Raw genomic sequence first — 13,508 nt, forward strand, 5'->3', positions numbered from 1 at the left:
AATTTAGAAATACATTTGAAAATGTTTTGGTAAATCAAGTGAGATTACAGATTCCTGACTTACATGGATGTGAAAAATAACCTCTTTTGTAATCACTGATTTTATCTATTAAAGACTTTATTTTTAATAGTCATATTTAAAATATAACATGAAACAAAAGTGTTAAAAGTTGAATAATAAAATCAATAGAAATTACTATAACAACAGAAAAATAGTAACAAAATATTTTCAGATTCTACCTAAAATTCTACACTTGTTTAGAGGGGGGGAAATGCAGTTCAAATAGGAGCAGTATAGATTTTTAGATTGCTTGTTAATTCAAAGTGGTAAAAGAGAAGCTTTTCCTCTGATTTGTTGGAGAAATAATGATGTGGACAAAAGATCTGTGTGGTGATAAGGAACATTTGGAATGTTCTAAAACTGCTTCTGTCAGAAATGGTGGAAAAGACTGAGTCAGTGTTTTCCCAACTTGAGCAATTTTAAAAATGCCTTGTTGTCTTTTTCAGTCATGACTTGAGACTGCAAGGAACTTCCTTAAACTTAAAATAATAAACATGGGTGATCTTGTGGCAGGTTGAGAAAATGAAATTACAGAATTATTGTCTTGCAACAAAGCAATCAGACTACAAGGCCAGAAATGTCTGAGGGAGGCTTTTCTTAAAAGAGGCATCTGGCAGTTAATAAAACACATTGTATTTTCTCCCCTGACTTTATTACTTTGTGGTCTTACTCTTTTTTGTTTCTAATTTGTAGCTATGATATTTTCCCATTCTAAAGGAATACTTGTTTTCAAGCCAAATTTTGTATTTTTCTTAAAGAGGCCCTCAGAATTTTTTGAGCTATGGGTCCTGGTGGCGCAGTGGGTTAGAGCACACTACTATGAAGCTACTGCAGCCACTGCAGCAAGAGTTCGATCCCAGGCCAGGGATGTGACCCAGGTGGTGCAATCTGCAGTCCCTGCAGCCAGGGATGTGACCCAGGTGGTGTGACAGACCTCCTGACCCACCCACTGCTCCTCTCAACAGTGTATTTCAATAGATCTCCCTGTTCTGCCCACTCTGTTTCTGGTGAATCCTCTCTCCCCTTCCTCCTCCACCCACACCCCCTCCTCTGGTCTGTATGCACAAATAAATCTTTAAAAAGAAAATCTACACCTCCTTGCAAGTGTTTCTGGGTCAAGAGAAGCAGAAGCTTCCTAGAAGTAGGAAGTAGGTACACAGAGAGTAGACGTGGGCTGAAAAGTTTTGAGGAAGAAGTCATTTGATGAAGAGGTGATTTAAAATGTTTCCCCACCCTGGACCCGGTTGTTGGGGACAGTGCCACCATTCTGATTGCCCTCCCTCAATCTCACCTTCTCTGCCCTGCTGACAGGTCTTCTTGTGGGTACTCTGGATGTGGTGCTGGACTCCAGTGCCCGCGTGGCTCCTTACCGCATTCTGCATCAGACCCAGGACTCACAAGTCTATTGGACAGTAGCATGCGGTAGGTGCCCTGACTCACCAGGCATACTGGGTTGGCTCCCGGGGAAGGGGTCGGGGGAGGGGGGAGGGCCGCTGGCATACCTGGGCTGAATATCGCCTACTCACAACCAGGTTGCTTCTCCTGACAGCACAGCCCTGGCCAGCTTATAGCTTAGTGAGGGAGCCAGCTGTTCACAGGTGGAGGATAGCCCCTCAAAACCCTGGGAGCCCCTCTGAGGACTCTGCTGCCATAGTGTCCACATTCTGGTGCCCATCTTTTTCAAAATAGATAAGTTGATTATTATTATTTGTGTGTCCCATTTTGCAAACTCCCCTACTTGATAAAATGTATCTTTAAACCCCAAAATCGGGTACTTAAGGTGTCTTTTGGGATCATTGTGGGTATGCATGAGAATGTGCAAGTACAGAGTATCAAAAAATTCAAGTTGCCAAATTCACAGTTCCCCAGATGAAGTGAGACAAGGTTTTCTTCTGCCTTATGTTTCAACCCAAATTGTAAATAAGTGTCCTTTCCTTGGTGTTCAAGTGTCATGATTTTTGTGAGTTGGGGGAGGGCTGGGAGGGAAGTTGTGATTTTACTGCTTAAAACGGCCCAAAATAGAGTGCTAAAATTCTGGATGGTGTTCCTAAACTCAGAAGCTTCTATATGCTTTATGGAAAAAGTGTGTTAGAGGAACTTCATCCTGATACAAGTCAAAGTGCGGCAAGCTTTGGATTCAGTGTCAGTGACTTGACAATATACATTAAATAAGATGTCTTTCAACAGAAGGACAGATAAAACAGTTATGTGTTGAAGCACTGATGAAAATATGGCCAAGGTCCTCAGAAACTTAGCTCCACATCCCCCCTGGGAGCAGCATTGGCGAATTTGGTGTTTCAGAACCCACAGATAGGAAAAAATACACATATAATTGGATGCTCGTGTTCAAGCCCATGTTCTCTTATTTGAAGGTAAGGAAACCATATGCCAAAGGGGTTAGGTAACCAGCCCTAGCAGGATCACACAGAATTGCTGTTCAGGCCCAGAGCATCTGCATATCCGATATTCTGAATCCTCTCTGCGCTAGAAGCCACAGTGTCACTCTCCCTGAGGAAGAATGGTTTTCCTTGGAGACCTGAGTAAATAGGACATCTGGATCCCAGCTTTGGGAGGGGAGAGTTCAACAGCTGAAAGCACAGGGAAACAGCAGCTTGCACACAGTACCTCTTATAGGTGGACCCTGCCCTGGATACTGAGCTAAGCAGCTGTCTTCCTCCTCACAGTACCTGTGCACCCCTCTGTGAAAATGACTGAACAAAGGTGCAGAAGGAGAATTTATCCTAGGCCAAACTGGAAGCCTGCAGTTGCTGTGCCCTTGTAGTTCCAGAGCCTGAGTGGGAGCACTGGGTGGGAGTAGGGGAAGGACAGAAGAGAAGCCGGTTTCCCAGCTGAAAATAGGGACTTCCTGTTGGGTGGGGGCTGTACCTGAGACGGGTGCAGGAAGTTGGTGTATACAGAGGCCATGCTTTACTCTAAAACAGACCCTGGAGGTTTTCATCTCTGCTGCAGCAGTATTCTTTATTAGGGAGCAGATGGGGAAAGGACAGTGGCAGTGAGAGCAGTCTTATCATGGGGAGAGAAGTGGAGTGTAGCCAGGCTGTATGAAAACCCCTTTGATCACATCAGGACTTGGTTCTGGGGAACTCCAGCCCCAAGCCTCAGGACTATCACACTGACCTCCTCCCAGCCCATCATACCCCCAGCTGGGCCCTGGCCTCTGCCCAGCTTTCCTTCCACTTTAACTCTCCAAAACCAGACATGATCCTGCTGGCACCTGACCAGAGAACCCCAACTTCTTGGCCTGCTATTAAAGAACTTTCAGGATCTGCCTCCTTCCACCTCCACAACACATACCTGCACTTTAACCTGAGAGGATACTCCTGGCACCTGACGTTCCCACCACACCTGTCTGGCCCATATGTACAGTGTCCCCTGCATCCAGCTAGCCTCCTCTTCCTACTCTGGAGCCACCTCCAACCCCCAAGACTGTCTTCACAGATTCCCCAGCCCTATGTATCCACTCTTCTTACTCCTCTACACTTGCCACATCCCCAGGGACACTCATATGGAATGTTTGCTAGCTTTCCTGAAGTTAGGCTCAGCAGGGCAACCCACGCTAGGATTATCCTTTGGTCACTCCCCAGCTGTGTGACCGTGGGTAACATACTGAACTTCTCTATGTCTCAGCTTCGTCCTATAAAATAAAAATCATAGGGGGCCTCAATTCAGTTTCCCATCTTTTAAGATGGTGGTTTAAAAACGCTGAGAAGACAGCTACTTAAGAAAAGACATCTAAAGCCAAGAAAGCTAATACTGGCAACAATGTTAAGAAGGCCTAGACCAAAATCCCTAAGAAAGGGAAGCCCCACTGTCGCAGAAACCCTGTCCTAATGAGAGGGATTGGCAGATAGTTCCAGTCTCCTCACAGGTACCTAAGCAAAGGTGCCAGAAAGGAAGTATCCAGCAACTAAATCCGGGCTTGAAAAGAAAAAGGAAAAGGTTCTTAAACCCTAACAAAACCAGTTGATAGTGGCAATGGCAATACTTAAGTGTCTGCAAAATGCCTTTATACCCTCTTAATGAAGATGTGCCCTGAAAGCTGTTGAGCCTCCGCAAAACCCTTCAGTTAGCATGGGAGAAAGCGGTGAGCTGCATCACTCCTAGGACCATACTGACCTTCTTAACATGGTGCCACCGAGGGAGGAAGTTTTCTGAAACAGTTGTGCAGTGGCTTACTACTTGTGACTGGACCTCTGTCTCTCAATCCACTTCCACTGTGTAGGACACACCACACATTTGTCATTACCAGCTCCACCAACATTGACATCAGTGTGTGAACATCCAAAACATCTCTGTAATGCTTCCTTCAACCCAACACCAGGAAGTCGATATCTTCAACACAGAGGAGAAATAATGAGATGAGAAAGTAGTGAGTGCAAGATTGATCAGAAAGCTGGTATCCCACAAATTCAGCCAATAATCAAAGCTGTTCTTCAGCTCTCAGGTGACCTCCATTCTGTATCTACTCCCACAAATGGATTTATCCTCACAGTTTGTGTTCTGAATTCCCTACAAAGGATCTAATTAAATAATGATCATCTCAATAAATAAACAAATGAAATGAACATCATGGTACCTGTCTCCAAGTACTTCCAAGAGTTAAATAAAAGTGGCTGAAAACAGAAGCAACGCAATTAGGCTGCCAGGAACATGTGTGTAAAAGATGGGCCCTCCCTTGTAGTGCAGCGGGTTAAAGCACTGCTCTAAGAAGCTTAAACCACTTCCGCATGAGTTCGATCCCCGCCTGCCCGGGAGGTGAGTGACCACATGGCAAGGCAGACCTCTCCTGACCTGCCCACTGCTCCCCTCAGCAGTATACTTTGTCGATCTGCTTGTTCTGCTCCCGGCTCTGTCTCTGGTGAATCCTCTCACCCTTCGCATCTCTGGCCTGTACCCCAGTTCTATATGAATAAATAAATAAATAAATCTTTAAAAAAAAAAAAGACAATGAGGCCCTCCCTGGTGGCGCAGCGGGTTAAAGCACTGCACTGAGAAGCTAAAGCCACTTCTGCATGAGTTCGATTCCCGCCTGCCCCGGAGGTGACCACATGGTGTGGCAGACCTCTCCTGACCCGCCCGCTGCTCCCCTCAGCAGTGTACTTCGTCAATCTGCCTGTTCTGCTCCCCACTCTGTCTCTGGTGAGGCCTCTTGCCACCCCTGAGCCTCTGACCTGTACCCCAGATCTGTATGTACAAATAAAAAATAATTCTTTAAAAAAAAAAAAAAAAGGACAATGATACAATAATGTTGATTACATGGAAATCTAACTTCCAAATTCAAATGTGGGTTCTTGATTAAAAAAGACAGTGAAAGGCATGGGTGAGTTAGTGGTGGAAGTTCACGGGGGTTACAACCAAGATGAAAAAGTATTCATTGTACCAAAATGAAGAGTGATGTAAAAAGAAAGTGAAAGGACATCCCTGGTGGCACGAGAGTTAAGTCTCAGCTCTATCAAGCTATCACAGCCACTGTGGCCTGAGTTCCATCCCACATGGCACAGCAGACCTCTCCTGTCTCCCCGGCTGAACCCCTCCTCTTATTTCAGTCCATTTGCCTGTTCTGCTCCCCACTCTGTCTCTGGTGAATCCTCTCACACACCCCTTGCCTACACCCCAATTCTTGTGTGCATAAAAAAATAAAAATCTTTAAAAAAGAAAAGGAAGCCATAATACAGATGCAAAGAAAAATGAAAGGGAAAAAAGATGTGTGCCTGATCCAGGAGTCATTTTTTAGATGTGTTTCACTGTAAACCTGGGGGGATTTTTCCCACAGACTTGTTGTTAGGGTAGTGAGCTGCTTAGGCAAGTGTAACAAAACAAGCAGATCATCCCTAAGCTAACCAAGACTGACTGGCTGTGACATGTGACAGAACAATGAGCAAGGGCCTGGACAGGGGCCATCTCAGCCAGCTGAAATAGAGTCAGTTGGCAGAAAAGTGTTGTAAGGAAGGATGGGGTGGTGGGATGAGATGCCCCAGCAAAATGAGTGGGGCATAGCTGTGTCAGATTGCGTCTTACATGATAATGTTCCCTCCTTGCCAAACGTGCCAGCTGCTGGGTCACTGGTTTGACTAGAGTTTCTGGATTTTCACAGCAGACTGTTACCCAAGACAGCTCTTCATGCTTCTCTTAATCTTGTGTTCATTACTCACAAGACAATTCTTGAGTATAAACCTCATGCCAGGAATATGCAAACCCCCCCACCCCAATAAAAAGGTTTTCTGAAGGGGCAGAGGAAGTCTGGGCAGGTGGAGGTACCTTTTATCCTTTGATTCTCCTCCTTTTCCAATTCAGGTAATTGGACCCCTTTTCCATTTATCTGAAGGGAGCAGAAGAATTGCTTTTCCCTCCCTTTGGATATAGCTTTATGTTACCTTTTCTTAGTTTTCCCATTTCCTGAGTGGACATGTCTGGCTTCTGAATGATGTCTAGGAGATGTTAGCCCCCCAGCAGTAAACCAGCTGGCCGAGGTCTGGAGCCCTGCAGGAAGCCCCAGCTGCCTTTCCTGGACACCTGAATTGTGAGGAGAGTTGTAGTCACTTAATACCAAGTCCATATGATCACATGTATACCACAGACCCCATTGAGCCCTGTCGTGTTGCAGAAAAATTGTGTACATAATCAAACTTGCAGATGTGTGGATAATTTCTGGAAGGATAATAGAAATTTAGTGCTCACTTACTTAGCTTTAGGAAAGGATGGAGGCTTTATTTTCCATGTGACTGACTCTGGCTGAAATTATTTTACTTTGTCTATTATGACTCACTGTAAATTGTGTGATTCTGGGTTTGATCATTATAATTCTTGTTGTATACAGATTGTTTTGGGAAATAATCAGAGTGTAGGCTAGAGGTGCAGGGGTTAATGAGTTCACCAGAGACAGAGTGGAGAAATGTAAAGGCAGATTTATTGAGATACACTGCTTGGAGAAGCAGCCGGTAAGACAGGAGAGGTCTGCTGCATAGAGAGTATCCTGGGCTCACTGACTTACTAGGGGGACTAGTCCTGGGTGTATGCTGACTAATAACCATATCATCAGCATAAAGATCAGTTCCTAATCCACTGCTTTTATCCATTCAAACCTCCCAGACTTGTTTGCTGGGCAGGGAGTGGGGGCTTAATTTTTAAATTTATATATAAAGCGTAATGAGGAAGAATGAATTATAATCAGTTGGGTATACCATATGAGGCCATCCAATCTCTCTTTGAATTTGTGTTTATGGTCCGGTGATTTTATGATTTTCCTATTCTTGCTCACCTAGGTTCTTCTCGCAAAGAAATCACAAAACACTGGGAATGGCTGGAAAATAACCTACTCCAGACGCTGTCCATATTTGACAATGAGGAAGATATCACCACCTTTGTCAAAGGCAAGATACATGTAAGGATCACCTACCAGTTCTCATGTCCTCTGGGCTGGCAGTGCTCACTTAAGTGGTCTTTCTTAATTTTCAGACAGCACTTTGTAGGTCTTACCCCCACTTTACAGAGGTGGAAACAAAGTGTATGCTTCCATCCACTTGGTGTTGAAAGGGCAGTTAAACTCATTGCCTTTGAAGGCCCTGTCTTTTCTGGCTAGCCACTGGAGTCTCACTAAACTTCAGTTGGTGTTTCCACGCCTGCAGAGGGCTTCTGGAGAGCAAGCTGTTATTCCTCCACCCTTCTAAGTCACAGGTTCGAACACAATAAAATTGACACAAGAAAAGATAAACTTTCATAGTTGCACACTTTGGTCCATACATAGACTAGTGGACCCTCTCACCTGGTCATTCTAGTGCAGCTTTGCAATTAAAAGAAAAGGAATTTCACCTCCGGACCTTGTAAGGCTTAGACTGGGGTGATAAGATTGTGAGGCTGTTTCCCATCTCCTGCGCCGTCAAGGGAGGTCCCAATTTTAGGGAAACAGATAATTAGGCAAAACAGCATTCTTGGATCTTCTGTCTCTTAATTTTTTCTATTCATACTCATCAGCAGGCCACTACCTTTGGCTGCATCAGGGCCTTAGAGTAAATATGCAGGTATATAGCTGGGATGGCAAGTTGCATGACTAACATAGGAAGGAGTTGCAAAGTACAGAAGAGTTTGAAACATGTTTGTTTAATAATACTGACAAAAGCACAAACCTTTTGACCCTATAATTCCATTCCTTGGACTTCACCCTACGGAGTATTCATATATGCAGAATGACATATCAGGAGATTCCCTGCAACACTGTCAGCAAATGAAAACAATGCCTTCCAGGCCCAGGGCACAAAGGGAAGCTGCTCTTCTCTTCTCTTTTCTGCAAAATGAAAGTGACTGACTGAAAAGTGTAGTAATGTGTGAAAACTAATACCACTGTGATATTTAGGTTATTTCCTCTTTTGAGGATAATTAACACTACAATGAGTGTCTACCTGAGTAGTGTATTTGTATCTTTTTCTTTGCTAGTGCCTAAGTTAGATTCGTAGGAGGGCTTTTACTGTGTTAAAATTTCATGGTTCAGGGCCCTCGCTGGTGGCGCAGCGGGTTAAAGCACAGCACTGAGAATCTAAAGCCGCTTCCTCATGAGTTCGATTCCTGCCTGCCCCGGAGGAGACCACATGGCGTGGCAGACCTCTCCTGACCTGCCCACTGCTCCCCTCAGCAGTGTACTTCGTAGATCTGCCTGTTCTGCTCCCCACTCTGTCTCTGGTGAATCCTCTCACCCTCTGCATCTCTGGCCTGTACCCCAGTTCTATATGAATAAATAAATAAAAATCTTAAAAAAAAAAAAATTTATGGTTCAAAGTTGTCTTGGGCAGGCTCTTGTAAGAATCATAATACCAGAACTTTATTCGTTGTTTTTACTTTTTTTTTTTTTTTAACTGAGGCAATATTGGGATACCTCCATCAGGCACCATAGTGTACCCACCACCGACTCACCCATATTCCACCACCATAGACCATCGGGCTTCTTTCCTCTTTGCTCTTTCTCCATTCCCCTTTCCCCCCAGATGTATCAGTTCTACATTCAGTTGTCAAGGATTATGTTTTCAGCTTGTCTTTTTATGACTATTAATTTAGTTACTTTATATTCCACATATTAGTGACACTATCCAGTATTTCTCTTTCTCCTTTTGATTTATTTCACGTTGTATTAGCCTTTCAAGCTTCATTCATGTTGCCACAAATGGCATGAGATTATCTTTTTGATTGCTGAGCAGTATTCCATTGTGTGTGTGTGTGTGTGTGTGTGTGTGTTCATACACCACATCTTCTTGATCTAGTCATCTGTTCTAGGGTACTTAGGTTGTTTCCATAGCTTAGCTATCGTAAATACTGCTGCAATAACCATGAAGGTGCAAGTTTCCTTTCAAATTAATGTTTTGAATTTTTAGAGTAGGTACTTAGGAGTAGAACTGCTGGGTTAAATGATAGTTCCATACTTAATGTCTTTAGACACCTCCATAATGCTTTCCATAAGGGCTGGATCAGTTTTCGTTCCCACCAGTAGTATAGTATTTCCTCCACATCCTCAACAACACTTGTTTCTGGCCTTTTCAATCTGAACCATTTCTGAACTATTTTCACAGGTATGAGTTATTATTTCATTGTGGTATTGATTAGCATTTCACTAATTGTGAGTATGTACATTTTTTCATGTGCTTGCTAGTTACTTTAATGTCTTCTTTGGAGAGGTGTCTGTTTTGCTACTTTACCCATTTTTTGATTGAGTTATTTGTTTTGTTTTTGTAGCATTTTGAGTTCTTTGTATGTCTTTGATAATCAGTTCCTTGTCAGCAGTGTGGCATATATATATACTTTTTTTTCTCCATGCAGTGGGGTGTCTTCATTTTAATTATGGTTTCTTTTCCTGTGCAGAAGTTTTTGGTTTGACATAGTCCCAGCTGTTTATATACTGTTTTGTTTCCCTTGCTGTTGGGGACAGATACCTAAAGACGATGAAAGCTTATGTCACAAAATGTTTTGCCTGTGTTTTCTTCTATGTATTTTATGGTTTCAGATTTTATATCCAAGTCTTTGATCCATTTTGAGTTCATTTTGGTATATGCTGTAAGATTGTGATCTAGTTTCATTCTTTTGAATTCAGCTGTCCAGTTTTTCCAAAATCATTTATTGAAGAAGCTATCCTTGTTCCAGTGCTTGTTTTTGGCTCCTTTGTCATAGATTAGCTGTCCATATGTATGTGAGTTTGCATCTGGATTCTCAGTTATATTCCATTGGTCTGTGTGTCTGTTTTTGTTCCAGTGCCAGACAATTTTTATAATAGTGGCTTTATAGTATAGATTGAGGTCTAAAAGTGTGATACCTCCATTCTCTTTCTTTGTCAAGATTGCTTTTGCTATTCAGGGTCTTCCATGATTCTATATGAATTTCAGTAACAAATGTTACAGTTCTTTGAAATACACATCATATTTTTACTAGGTTTACATTGAATCTGTATATTTTTTTGTGTAGAGAGGCCATTTTGGTCAATGTTGATCTTCCAATCCATGAGAAGAAAATATTTTTTGTGTGTGTGTCCTTTTCTGTTTCAGTAATGCCTTATAGTCTTCTTTATGTTGATCTTCTACCTCATTTATTAGGTTTATGCTTAACTAAGTATTTAATATTTTATTGTAATTGTAAATTGGGTCACTTTCTTAATTTCTTCCTCTCTGTCTCATTGTTTGTGTAATAGCAAAATAACTGATTTCTGTGTTGATTTTACAACCTGCCAGTTTGCTAAACTGATTGTTTCAGTTACTTTTTTCATGGAGTCTTAAAGGTTCTCTCTCTATATTATCAAGTCATTTGCAAATAATTATAGCTTTATTTCTTCTTTCCCAATTGTTATATGTTCCTCTTGTATAATTGCTCTAGCTAGAACTTCCAATACTATGTTAAGTAGCAATGGTAAGAATGGACATTCTCGTCCTGTACCAGATCTTAATGGAAAAGCTTTCAGTTTGTCACCATTGTGAATGGTGCTAGCCAGAGGTTTTTTGGAAATGGCTTTTATTATATTCGGTTATGTTCTGTTTATCCCCATTTTTTTTAAGATTTATTTATTTATGCATACAGAAGTGGGGTATAGGCCAGAAGTATAGAGGCACTGAGAGGATTTACCAAAGACAGTGAGGAACAGAACAGGTAGATTGATGAAGTACATTGCTAAGAGGAGCAGCAGGTAAGAAAAAAGAAGTCTGCTGAGCCCTCCCTGGTGGCGCAGTGGGTTAAAGCACAGCACTTAGGGGCTAAAGCCACTTCAGCATGAGTGCAGGTTCCCGCCCTGGGGTGATCTACATGGTGCGGCAGACCTCTCCTGAAACGCCCACTGCTCCCCTTAGCAGTGTGCTTTATTGGTCAGCCTATTTGCTCCCCTCTCTGTCTCTGGTGAAGCCTGTTGCCGCCCCTGCATCTCTGTCCTGTACCCCAGTTTTATATGTATAAGTAAATCTTTAAAAAAAAAAAAAAAAAGGTCTCCTGCACCATGTGCGTCACTTCCTGGGCTGGGGATCAACTTGCACTGAGTGGCTGCAGATAGCTTGTAGTGCTGTGTCCTAACCTGTTGCTCCACCAGGGGTGGCCTACCCCTGCTTTTTTGAGGGTCTTCAGCATAAGTGGGTGTTGGATATTATCAAATGCTATCTCATTATCTATTGATATAATCATATGGTTTTTAAATTTTGTTTTGTTGATGTGAATTATATTGATAGATTTTTATATGTTGAACCTTCCATGTGTTCCTGGTATGAATCCTAATTGGTCATGGAATATGATCCTTTTAATTCATTGTGGCATTTGGTTTGCTAAGATTTTATTCAAGACTTTTATAGAGCTGTGTTCATTAGGGATATTGGTACTATGCACTTGGAGACTCGTGTTGCCATTTGTTAGGGTTCCCTTTCTGCCTATTATTAGCTTTAGAAACAACTGTAATATGTGGTATTTCCTCAGGTCATGGCTCCTCCACCCTCACTGGTCTCATCTATTGGGGTCTCACAGGAGATCATGAGACTTCTGGCCCCCCTGGCCCATTCCCTGATGTGGAGTCAGAATCTCATCAGTCTCTGTAGGTGCTTGCAGCATCTCTGGGAAGTCACAGACTTTGTATGTCAGGGTGGGTGCTGGAGGCATCCTGTAGAAGTTTGTGAGGCTTTATCAGTCTGGGCAGGCACTGGCTATGTCTGGTCCTTACATGCACTGGCAAGATCTCACTGAGAGTCACCAGACCTCCGCTGGTCTGGGCAGAAGCTAGCAGCATCCCATGGCAAGCCGTGAGGTCTCTGACTACTCTGGCTCCCTCCCCAATCAGGATCTAGGGTCTCACCAATCTGGGTGGGGCCTGCAGTATCTACCAGAACTTTCTAGATCTGGGGACACTACACCAAGAGTACCTTTTTTCTGTGTACTTCGGGGTTCAAGGTATGTTGCCTGCTAACATCAGGTAAATAGGTGAAGAGAGCCAGGCAGGACTCTACTTTCCTATGTAAGCTAGATAATAACAATAACAATAATAATAACATTGTTGAATGCTTTCCTATATGTCAGGCCCAACCAACAAGTAAAAAAGCTCTATATGATTCATGGGTCACAGAAGAAATGGAAATTAGGAAATATTTCGAAACAAACAATAATTGGAATAATACTGCATATCCGAATTTATGGAATGTAGCAAAAGCTGTATACAGAAGAAAACTTTTAATCTTAAATCTTAAAAAAAAGGATAGAAAATTTAAAAAGAAGAAAAAGAGATGGAAATTAATGAGTCAGATGTCCAATTCAGTGAGAAAAAAAACTTGAGAGAATCAAGAAATTAGAAATAAAGATAATAAAGGAAAAAAGTTAATTTTATAGAAGTTAAGCAACAATAGAGAAGAGGAACAGATTCAAAAAGAGATCTAAAAATATAAATAAACCTATGGCAGAAGGTATCCAGAACAAAAGACAGAAACCCCAAATAGTGTTAGGAATGAAACAAGAAACACCTATAAAAAAAGAACAGTTTTAAAAGAGCAAGAGAGAAAGAATGTCATAAACTGTTTTGTCACTAAAGATTTCAGACAAGATGGGTACTTTATTAGAATAATATATATTCATTTCCAATTCTGTAACAAGTTAAACTACAAATATGAATTCATTATATGACAGTTCTATAGGTCAGACATCTAAAATGGGTTTCAGGTATATAATTGAGTAAGTAAGAAAAAACTTGAGATTGCTAAAATTAAAGTGTTGATCATGTCCTCCTAGAGGCCCTAAGCAAAGATCCCATTTCCTTGCCTTTTACAGTTTTGATGGGCTATCTGCTTTCTGGACTTTGACCTTGTCCTCCATCCTTAATGCTACCATCACTCAAACTCACCCCTTTATGGCTCTGATTCCCTTGCTTCCCCCTTTATATGGGCCTTTGTGATTATAATTTGGCTCACCTACATAATCCAGGATCATCTCCCCATCTC

The 13,508-nt window shown here is 42.1% G+C and overlaps 1 protein-coding gene across 2 annotated transcripts in view; it reads left to right on the top strand.

The window, feature by feature from the left end:
• Positions 1-1,370: 1,370 nt before the first annotated feature.
• The window catches only part of TBC1D9B (TBC1 domain family, member 9B (with GRAM domain)), a 41,233-nt gene continuing 29,095 nt past the window's right edge, over positions 1,371-13,508 (top strand). For both annotated transcript variants that reach the window (XM_012733321.1, XM_012733322.1), the window contains exons 1-2: positions 1,371-1,482; positions 7,344-7,462. The gene's annotated coding sequence lies outside the window, so the exon portion shown is untranslated. The remainder of the gene's footprint in view (positions 1,483-7,343; positions 7,463-13,508) is intronic.

Source organism: Condylura cristata, unplaced genomic scaffold (genome assembly GCF_000260355.1).
Source record: "Condylura cristata isolate star-nosed mole 26May11 unplaced genomic scaffold, ConCri1.0 scaffold00040, whole genome shotgun sequence".
In the NCBI taxonomy this organism is placed as follows: Eukaryota; Metazoa; Chordata; class Mammalia; order Eulipotyphla; family Talpidae; genus Condylura; species Condylura cristata.